This window comes from Leptosomus discolor, chromosome 1 (assembly GCF_034619465.1).
Source record: "Leptosomus discolor isolate bLepDis1 chromosome 1, bLepDis1.hap2, whole genome shotgun sequence".
Classification (NCBI taxonomy): Eukaryota; Metazoa; Chordata; class Aves; order Leptosomiformes; family Leptosomidae; genus Leptosomus; species Leptosomus discolor.
The window spans coordinates 22,919,719-22,931,363 of NC_141391.1; positions in this window are offsets into that span (position 1 = coordinate 22,919,719).

The window sequence follows — 11,645 nt, forward strand, 5'->3', positions numbered from 1 at the left end:
CAGGAATTCTTGGTGGTCTGGCTTTCCGTGAGAACATGGTGTCCTGAGAGCTTTCCACGCTCAGGCCTTCAAACACCCCTTTGGGATAGGTGCTGTTGTTGAGTCTATGTAATTTTAACCAGGCTTTCAGGTAGGGAAAGTGAGTACGCTTTCAAAATTAGTCTGGATTGTTGATAGAGAGCACTTCTGTACTAGAAATGATCAACTGGAAAATCTGACATGACCTAAACCACATAGCTGGAGAAAGGCTGTCTTCATCAGTGGTGGTTCAGATCTAATTCCACCTTTTTCTGACTTACAGAACTTAGGTGAATTTACTAATCTTTCATTGGTTGATTCCATATTTTATTGCTGTCTCTCGTAAGTTTACATAATAAACCCACAACACTCTGCTGCTCATTAACTGTTCTTAAGGCAAATCTTCACCAGCTGATCACTTCTTTAATAAAAAATTGGGTGCATAAAGCCAGATTTATATTGTGTCTGCAGTTGCTCATATTGTGCAGCACCAGCATCCCATTTATAAGGTATCTTAAAGATAGGATTTAAACCCTGAAGCTTTAACATGACTTTTCGAAATGTGTTATTAACTGCTGTGACTCAGAATGCTTGTTACTTATAAGAGTGCCTAGTCCTTAAAATGAATAAATAAATAAATAGTGCGTTCTTGGTCTCAACTTCCCGTAGTAGTGCATTGCAGCCTAGTTACTCACATGGGAGGGGAATGCACTGTACGTTACTGTTGCTGCACTGATACTTCAAAGGTGTCTCTTGTTTATCTGTGAGCTGCTAATGTTGTCTTTGTTTAGTTTCAGTGCACATTGTAAGGATAAGTTAATTCAGGCGAGGCTATTCTCTTGCCATAGCCACAAGAACTTGTTAATTAGACTTTGCTATTATGGTGGACAGAAATCCTCCAATATGTTCGTTTTCATCAACCTGATACTGAATGTAGATCACAAAACAATGTGAAAGAGGAGAAAACACTTTATGATTGGGCTTTATGAAATACTATTTATTTATAAATAAACGGTATTTATTAGTTTTGACTGTCAGGGGTATAGTGACATTCAGTTCTCACGTTCATTGTACAGCCTCTTCTCTTTTGTAAATCTAATTTGAATTATTTACAATGAATCATGAACATCCAAGAAAAGCCCAGCAGATTTCATGTGTAACAAGACTTAAAGGCAGAAATAGACCCTGTTTTTAGACTGATCCAGTCTAAAACAAGTTTCTTGAGGTGCAGTTGTAAGAGCTTTCCTTAGTGATTATGAAATTTCTACAGAAAACTAGTTAACAAAGGAGATGTAAATGTTTGTAGATCAATGGAATAATGTAGCAGGAGGGGGTTGCTTTTCCTGCACAAACAGAACTGGTTTTGTGTTGTGGCTGCAAGTTGATCACCAAGAAGCGTATTTCCTCTCCTGCCCTATCAGAGCTCTCATTAATAATTATGTGTTTTCAGTTAATTAAACTGGAACAACACAAAAGTAGACTTGCTTGGATAAGTAGCAAGAAAACATATTTGGATTGTGTTTGGAGAAGGATTTTGTTCATTTTATCAGTGGAGTTGCTGATCCACCAAATCTTTATTCATGTGAGTGATCTTTGCACTGGCAAATAAGCTTGTTGTATCTCACCATCTATGAATGAAACTCTCGTCTGAATTAATATACACTCTTTGTTTTAGTGACTGTCAATAGGAAATAATCTAAATGATAAAGAGGGTATAGCTCCAATTAAAAAAAAAAGCCTTAAAAATTTTGCAAAATATGCTCACACCTTCATTTCCAGATATGATAGTCTTAAGACAGAAAAAAAAACTTTTATGCCTAATATTTAGCAGCCTCTCAAAGTCTCAAATGAACACTCTGGATGTATATTCCTTATTTATTTATTTTACTTCAGTTTAATATTGCTTAGACTCTAAATTTACCAAATAGGGGTTTAGTAACTCTCAGGCTGTTACCCTCCACCTTATGAAATGCTTCTAGAAGGCTGCATCTATATTGAATCTGAAAACATCAAATCTCCATCTGTATGCAACAAAAATGAACTTTTACTTGTAAAGGAAAGCAAGAAGACTATGCTATATTTACACAAAATTGATATTCATACAATATTCACTGCTACCCAAAATGGTGACCCTTGCATTACAACTGAAACGTTGAGCCAAATCGTTTAGGCTAAGGAATGGTGCAAGTTCTGCGTAGCTCTCCCGAGAGCGTCCCATGTCTTTTATATTGCAGTTGCATAGGGCTAGCCAAACATGGTGTGGGAAGTGGCACGGTGCCTTGGGGAGGGGATATAGTCCCCTGTAGTGGTGATGTAGGTCTCTCAAGAAGAGTTCAGTCCCCATCTACAACTTCCTTCTAGGATCTTAGGCAGGTTTTCTCATTGCTTTGCATGTGTCTGTACCATAAAGAATAGGTTTTGCTGTGGCCACCGCAGCTTTGGCAGTGAGCAGGGCAGAATTTGGGCTTAGCTTCTTCTCTCTGAATGGGGATTTAAGATGTAAGGAATACGTAGCAGAGATACATGGATGCTTTGAGAAAATGGCATTGCAACTTCATGTGGATAACCTCAGGTACTCTGTGTCACCCACGAAGCACCATTATGGTCTGGAGTGTGGCATGACAAACATACTTGTGTTCTGTCATCCCAGTGTCATTGCAGGCTGGGACATGGCCACAAAAAGAGCATTACAAAGATATGACACTACAGTCACAAGGGGAAAAATCAAAACTTTGTCAGAAAGCAAAGGCAATGGCGTCTTTAGTGGTGTGAATGAGAAAAGGCTGTCGAGACCACAGTAGAAAACAGTGTAACTGAGGATTTAATTAAAGTGTGAAAGTACAGCCCCAGAGAGCCAACAGAGACCCTTGCTAGCGAGGAAAAGAAATCCTGCTGCTCTGTGCCACCCTCCCACCCACACCAGTTCAGCTTTGCATGTGGCGACTCTATTGCACCAATTTTATGTTCCCTTGGCTGGCAGACGCAGCACAGTGAGGGCCTTCCCTGCTCTCTCATCTGTCCTGACCCATCTCAGGTCTGTGCAGAGATGGCAAAGATCCTTAACGTTTGTCAGCTTTGAGGCTGAAGGCACAAGCCCTGGCACTTGGTAGTCAACTCTGATGCTTGTCACAAATGTACAGTAATTAGAATAATAAAAAAAACCTAACACATGTTGTAGCTACTTAATCATTGATCCTTTTAAATTGTATGTTTAGCAGTTTCAGTAAAGTTCACCTTGTGGAGATCCTTCCTTGGTTTGTGCCTGTATGGTTGCAGCTCCAGCGGATTGGCCACTGCAGGGCTCCAGCTTGGGGGAGTTTTGTCGTGGAGGTTCTGAAAGAGGGCCATGAACATAGGACCATGGTATGAAAGGGAGAATGCAGGGGTGTGGCCTGGTGTTTTCTTGGGCAGTCAGCAGCCAGAGTAGTCTTAGTGTGGTCTCATTTCTCCCTCCTGCCAAGCAGGAGCAGATGCATTCACCTCCAGCCAGGTGTGTCCTTGGTCCTCTGCTCACCATGAAACCTACAGCCTGGCCAGGCCATCTGTGCTTTCCTGGGGCACATGGATGAGGATGGGGAAGGACTACAGAAAGTGCTATGGGAGCACTATTCCATGCAGCTTAATATCAATTACGTAAATACAACCAAAGTCTGGGTTTGGGAAATATGGGTGGGCATTCTGATTGAGACTCTGTGTCTTCTGAATTCACCAGCTTTTCCTGGAGAACTGCCTGTGTCTTTTAAAACATCCCATGAAGGATCAAAGTTTGCCCAACACTAGTCATTCAGAATGTCTCGGAGAGAAAAATGCCAGCAAACAGCTAATCCATGAGGAACAGCAACAACAGACAGTTCCTGGTAATGAGCTGTTGTTTGAGTTCAGTAATAAGAATACTAAGAAAGGAGTGTAAGACATGAAGGAAGCCAAGGCTCTACCTGAGCTATTGCTTTCTCTTAATTCTGTATATTGTATTCAATATACCCTGCCCACAGCAGACCTCTAAATTAAAACATCACTCTTTAGCATAATCCACTGTGTTGCTAAAGCAGCAGAGAGGCAGTGTTGCTGGGATTTCATGGCATTGCTCATTCAGTTTCTAATGCTCCTTCTGCCAGTGCTGGGTGGTTAGTGCCTCTCTCAACCCCTCCATGCAGAGGAGGCACTTGCAAAGTCCTTGGAGGACAGAATATGTTTTGTCTAGACAAGAGTTTGACTCCAAGTGTTACCTCCTTTCTCTCCTGGTGTCGATTGACTAAGCTGGGGGATGCCTCAAGAAGAAGCATGTGAAGTTTTCCATGATATGGCCCTTTACCTTCCTTATTGAGGACCCTAGCAAGATGCTGTGTGGGGCATGGCTGCCGCAAAGACCCCCTTCATGTCAAACACCTGAGACCATTCTGGTTAAATGAATCCCTGGGAGAAAGCGTAGGCTCCTAGGAAAGCGGATGGTACCATGTTGATGCGTGAATCCTCATCTGGCATCAGTCAGTGAAGTTGTGCTGCCATCAGCACAGCTGAGCTGGTTTGCACCACCTAAGCACCTCTGTCTCCATCAAACCGCTGACTTGTAGGAAGCCAGTAAAGAAGTGTGGGATCACCAGCAGCTCCTACTGATCCCATTTTTTCCCTGGGGCTCACAATTCAGGTACTGCTTCCCCCAGCCCTCACAAATGCCCGTCCAGCAGCAGGATTTTACACAGACTTTTCTTGCAGACGAAGACTATGAGCCTCAAGGCAGATTCTCCCTGAACTAAAATGGAAAGGGGCTGCAAATGTATTTTCACTCCCTGTCATCAGGCTTATACTGAAGGTGGTTGATCATCTCATTGAAAAGATATCTATATTGTGCTTTGCAAAAACATACAAGGAATTACAGTCCTCTGTGCTAACACTTGGCATTAACACTAAGCTCAGGCTTAGTGCTGCACTAGCACAGCTTTTAGTCTGTCCTGAGCTCCTGCACACATCCTGCCTGCAAGCAATAGAGACTTGCACATAGACGTACAGCTCCTTGCAACGTCTGCCTGGCAAAAGGACCAAAGACCAGCCCCACCATGGGGGAATCCCTTCCCGAGGGTGGCTCTGGGGCTGCCTCACCAACAGATCCCATTTGAACTCGGATCCCTGCGGGAAACTTCTTGCAACGAGGAAGGGACCAGGAAGGCACAGCCTTACCTTTCCATAGCAGGACCTATTGCATCCTGCTCAGTAGGCTCCCTCCTGTCTGAGAAATGGGTTAAACTAACTATAAAAGTCCACAGGAATGAATTTTGCCTAAACTTCATTTTTCTTTACTCATTGAAAATAATTTCCCAGGCGTCTCTGCCCTCAGGAGGGAGCAGAGAACCCCCACCACACTCTCATTACTCAAGATTCACCTCCAGCCACTGCTGCCAACTTTTTGTCTTTTTTCTCCTTTCTAGGTTGAGGTCTTTAAAATTTTTGTGTCTCTTTCAGCCTAGGCTCCAGCCTGGGAAAAACAAACCTGCTAGCCTGGCGAAAGCCAAACACACACGGCCCAATTACCAGCTTCCCCACTGTTCCTTTGGGCCGGCTGGTATTCTCCCTGCCTTTGTTTTGTTGCCTGCTCCCTGCCTCCGAGCAGCTTCCTTTGACTCCATTCCATGCAGCCGGGCAGAATGAGATCCAGCAGGTAAACTGAGGAAGGGTTATTGTCCAGCCACCCCTCGCCTGTGGACTGCTGCGGTTTATCTGCCAGCAGAGCTACATATGGACGTACCTCTGTGAAGAGTTTTTTTCTTTTTTAATTAGGGGGAAGCTTGTTGTTCCTTTGCACTTAAAATACTTGTGCGCGGGGAAGGCGTCATTGATGTATTTTGGTAACAACAGACCATGTGTCACAATTTGGGTACTGGGTGCTGGTGGCATTGTTTTGGCTCTGACTGCATGGTGGTTGTCTGTCCAGCAGCTGATGCCTTGGCTGATGCTCATCCTGGAAGCCTTGGGAAGAGCCAGGGAGGATGGATGGGGCTGCCTCTGTGGCTGTGCGCTCCCACAGACCTGCGGCACAAGGGAAGGTGCATGGCAGCAGTGCTGTGAGGACCTGGCCTGTCCTGTGATGGGGAGAGGCTGGTGCCCGTTGTTACCTGTCAGCACAATGTGGGGAGTGGGAACTGGCAGGGATGTGCTGCTGCCAGACCCCAGGGTAGGTGCTCACCACAGTGGGGTCTCGGCTTGTGCTGCTGCCATGCTCCACTTCTGCAGCTGCAGGGGTGTCCACCTCCCATTTTGTAAAAGGGCAAACTGTTCTCCAAATGTGCTGCACCAACTGGAGTCCTCAGAAGAGCTTCTGGGGGTGAGGCAGAGAAACGACCAGTCCTATGTCCCTTTCTCAGGCAGCACCAGCTTGTCCCTCTGCCCTGGCTACCCCGTCTTGCTGTGACCTAAGCGCCTATGGAACCCCAAGCTCTCCAGGTGATGAGGGCTCCTGCTGAGGACCAGCTCTCCGCAGTTACATCTGTGCAGTCCTCCAGTGCCGGGACTGCTGGCTCACCTCTGGCTGGCTGCAGTCCCTTAAGCAGGTCAGCCCCAGGCAAGCTGCCCACGCTGAGCCTGGGCACCCTTTGGGGTGATGCTAGCTGGTGGGGCCAAAGCCGTGCCAGGGTGGCACTGATCAGAGGCAGTGCCAAAGAGACAAGATTAGGGTTGGTTGGGTTTCTCCTGCTGACTCAGCAGAGCAGCAAAAGGGTGCAAGGTGTGGGCCACGCAGCTGGACGCTGGTACCTGTCCTTGGGAGCAGGTTGCTTTGCGAGATGCAGTGGATGCCCCAAGACAAAGTGCCTGGGATGCGCAGTGGCTGCGTGGCTGCTCTCTCAGATAGCAACTAAAAATCAAATTTGAAGAGTGAGAACTGACCGGAAACAAAATATCTTCCCTGTCTTTCATTAGCATGGCTGCAGCTACGAATGCACTCACCCTGCTCAAAGGATTTACAGTTCACGAAGGATTTGTATGTGAGGAGGGAGACGGCGAGGGGAGCACTGGGGAGAAGCTTAAAAGTGAATTGTTAGAACATATCTCCATCTCTGCGCTCAGTTTATAAAACGAATTCTTCAGGCAGGTGCTTGAATTCACAGCCTCTTTAGAGGGAATTTATCAGCCCCAGGAATATACTGGTTAAGAAAAAAAAACTATCGCCATCAGCTGCTAGGAGGGAAAAGCTAATCATCTAAACTTTACTGCGGGAGAGGTGCAGCTGTCAAAGCAATAAGGTAAATGAGTCTGTGGCTGAAATGGTTTTTGCAGCAGAACTCTGCTCCCTGCTAAATAGGGGAGATTGAACTATAGCACCATTCCACTATTCCCTGGTAATGCACCATTTTGGGGCTGACTGGGTGGTCTTAAGTCCATTGCCACAGTGGCTATATCGCTGATACCAATCAAGGCCCCGCAGCTGAGACCCTGAGTGACCTGCTTCAGCAGCTTTTTTCAAACCCCAATTCACTCATTTGTGTGGGATGCTTTTCTGCTACTTTATTTATGGGATTACATAAATGAGCCATTAAAAATGTAAATCTTCAGAACAGTTGAATAATAAAGATTTAAACAATAAGCTCAGGGCGGTACAGTACAGAAACTTCCCTGAACCAGCAGTACTGCACCATCGTGGCTATGGCAACAATAGCGGGTTAAGGGAAAGAGAGAGCAAGGAGGAAAATAAAACGTCCCGGCATTGTCACAGTCACTGGCACCACAGAAAGATTAGGGATTTTTTTTTTTTTGCAGCGTATTAGAACAATAATGAAGATGTGCCATTATGCGCCACAAAGGAGACCATGCCATCCCTCACATAGTGCAGGTGTCAAAACAATCAGGCTGGCCACAGAATTGAGTTTAAGTGAAGTTTGTCCCACCTCACCACAAAGCATTTAACCCTTCCTGAGCCAAAGCCAGCTACAGACGTGCCATGGCTAGCACAGGCTCTTTTCTCCTTTCTCCTGTGCTGTTAGGCATCTGCTCTGAGCATCTTTCTTCGTTGGCAGCAGCAACAAAGCTGTATACTATGGACCTTACTGAGGAGGAGTCGGCTTCAGGTTTTATTTGGCTTTCCTTGTGCTTGTATCATGTTGAAGTACTTGGTGAGGCAATAACACAGTGAAGAATTGTACTGAGGTTAGGTAAGTCCCAGTGCAGCCTTCTCTCTGCAAAGGATAAAATGATGGAAGTAGCTTCTAATCCCTGTTAAGATCAAAATTTGTGAGACAAAATAGCAGTCTACTGATTTTCCCTGTACAGCTGTGTATTTTTGGTGTCCCATGATAACCTTCACATGACAACTGTAGTGAGGAAGACTGAGATTCCACTGGCATTTTAGACATTCACACCTTGAAGAAAAGCTCAGAGCCACGTCAGTGCTCTCCCTAGAAGTGGATTACAGCATGTGGTGTGCTATTTTAATAAGTTTTTCCTATTGTTTAGTTCTGGGAACTAGTAGGTATTTTGTATAAGTAAATTCGGGAGTTTGCTTGGGAGAGTAAATTTGGAAATTTACATTGAAGGTGTGTTACCTCCCCATTTCATAGGTCACCACTCTGTATTTTGATCTTTCTAACATAAAGGCAAACATATACCCCTACCATCCTAATTCCTATGCTGTAAGAAGGGCGAGGCTGGAGCCCAGCATCCACTGTTGCCCAGCGCATCATGACTCACTCTTAGAAAAGGTGATGAGTGTTTATAGGTCTGACCAGGATGAAAACAGCTGCATTCAGATACAACATTTTGAATTGTTTGCATTTGAAAGACTTATAAACTAAGTGCCATGTGGGGAAAAAAAAAAAGTTAAATTCTTCTGCAAATAATTTAAGTAGGCAAGATGTGATATGGTTTGCAAGTGAAGTCTTCTACAACAACAGGTTTTCATGCATCTCTGTATTTGACTAACCCGGAAACATTCCATGGATTCCCATCCCTGGAAACATTCAAGGTCAGGTTGGACGGGGCTCTGAGCAACCTGATCTAGCTAAAGGTGTCCCTGCTCACTGCAGGGGGGTTGTACTAGATGGCTTTAAATGTCCCTTCCAACCCAAACCATCCTGTGATTCTGTGATTCTATGACCTTTAAAACACCTTTTTTTCAGAACTACGGGACTTGGGCAGGATTCCTTTCTTACATCTGTACAAATCTGTAGACAACAGAAGACTTACTGTGGATTCACGCTGGTGAAAATTAGAAGTGAAGCTGTTTCATAGTCTCTCTTATCCTTAAACTTCAACATCCTTTGTCAATTCTTGCTATATTTACTTTCTGAAGATTGTTTACAGTAGAGTACCAATGTCATAATGAGTTTTGAGCAATATTATAACTGCCAGAATTCAACCTAATGTCACAGAGGGGTTAAAGTTGGAAGGCAACTCTGGAGGTCACCTGGTCCAACCTTCCTGCTCAAGTAAGGCCACCTAGAGCTGGGTACCCAGGATTATGTTCAGATGGCTTCTGACTATCTCACAGAATCACAGAACGATAGGGGTTGGAAGGGAACTCTGGAGATCATCTGGTCCAACTCCCCTGCCAAAGCAGATCAGCCTAGAGCAGGTCACACAGGAACGCATCCAGACAGGTTTTGAGTATCTCCAGAGAAGAAGACTCCACAACCTCCCTGGGCAGCCTGTTCCAATGCTCTGCCACCCTCAGAGTAAAGAAGTTCCTCCTCATGTTCAAGCAGAACTTCCTGTGCTCCAGCTTGTGCCCATTGACCCTTGTCCTGTTGCTGGACACCACTGAAAAGAACCTCTTTACCCCGCCCTTTAGATATTTATAAGCATTGATAAGGTCCCCTCTCAGTCTTCTCACTCTTCTCCAGGCTAAAGAGCCCCAGGTGTCTCAGCTTTCCTCACAGGAGAGATGCTCCAGCCCCCTAATCATCTTTGTAGCCCTCCACTGGACTCTTTCTAGTAGTTCCCTGTCCTTCTTGAACTGAGGGGCCCAGAACTGGACAGAGCACTCCAGGTGTGGCCTTACCAGAGCAGAGTAGAGTGGGAGGAGAACCTGCCTTGACCTGCTGGCCACACTCTTCTTAATGCACCCCAGGATGCCATTGGCCTTCTTGACTATAAGGGCCATGGTGGCTCATGGTCATCCCGTTATCCACTAGAACTCCCAGGTCCTTCTCTGCAGAGCTGCTCTCAAGCAAGTCAATCCCCAACCTGTACTGGTGCATGGGGTTATTCCTCCCCAGGTGCAGGACTCTACACGCGCCTCTGTTAAACTTCGTTTGGTTCCTCTCGCCCAGCTCTCCAGCCTGTCCAGATCTCGCTGAATGGCAACACAGCCTTCTGCTGTATCTGCCACTGCTCCCAGCTTCGTATCATCAGCAAATTTGCTGAGGATACACTCTGTGCCTTCATCTAGGTCATTGATGAATGTATTGAATGAAACAGGCCCTAGTACTGACCCCTGGGGAACACCGCTAGTCACAGGCCTCCAGCTGGACTCAGCACCTCTAATCACAACAATCTGATCTCTGCCGTTCAGCCAGTTCTCAACTCACCTCACTTTCGACTCATTTATCCCACACTTCCTAAGCTTACCTATGAGGATGTGATGGGAGACAGTGTCAAAGGCCTTACTAAGGTCAAGGTAGACCACATCCACTGCCCTCCCCTCATCCACCCAGACAGTCATTTTATCATAGAAGGCTATCAGATTGGTCAAGCATGATTTCCCCTTAGTGAGTCCATGCTGACTACTCCTGATAATCTTCTTTTCCTTCACATGCTTGGAGGTAACAGCCAGAATGAGCTGTTCCATCACCTTCCCAGGAATGGAGCTGAGGCTGACTGGCTGGTAGTTTCCTGGGTCCTCCTTCTTGCCCTTCTTGAGGATGGGAGTTACATTGGCTATTCTCCAGTCCTCAGGCACCTCTTCTGGACTCCACAACCTTTCAAAGATGATGGACAGCAGCTTTGCAATGGCATCTGCCAACTCCCTCAGCACTCACGGATGCATCCCATCAGGGCCCGTGGATTTGTGGGTGTCTAGTTTACCTAAAAGATCCCAGAGTATCTCCAAGCATCCTAGCATTGCATTGTTGTATTGTGATGATTTATTATAGGTGCAACTTCTATTGATAAAAATAGCACTGATTTCACTGTATGTAGACAATGGATGCCACAAAAGCATGCCAATGCCCCTAAGTTTTTTACCTGCTGTAAGGGGAGGAGAAGAATTCCTGGTAGTAGAAACAGGGAGATATTTAAAGAACACATTAATGTCAATTATGATAGCATAATGAAGTTTATTTTCTAAATGGTGGCTCTCCCAATGCAGTTGTATGTTTGGGACAAGGGAAGGGAGAGATGAAAAGGAAAAATGGATTTACTTGCAAAGTAGAGAGGTCACAAGAATGCCAGATGTAGACAGCTTTTCGTTGGTGAGGAAAGTCTTCCTCAGGATTTCATATGAGACTTTTGAGATCACTGGATTTATCTCAGGGCAGAGTTGGGATTTTAGGATAGGTAAATCCTGTTCTCAGTCAGAGTGGTGAACTTCGTGCTATTTCCAGGTGCTCCTGCCTTATTGTGTGTGATGCTCTTAGGTACAAGCGGTTACAGTATTGGTTTGTGCAGCCATGGGCAGTAAGAAGGCAGGTCATGGACTGCAGCCC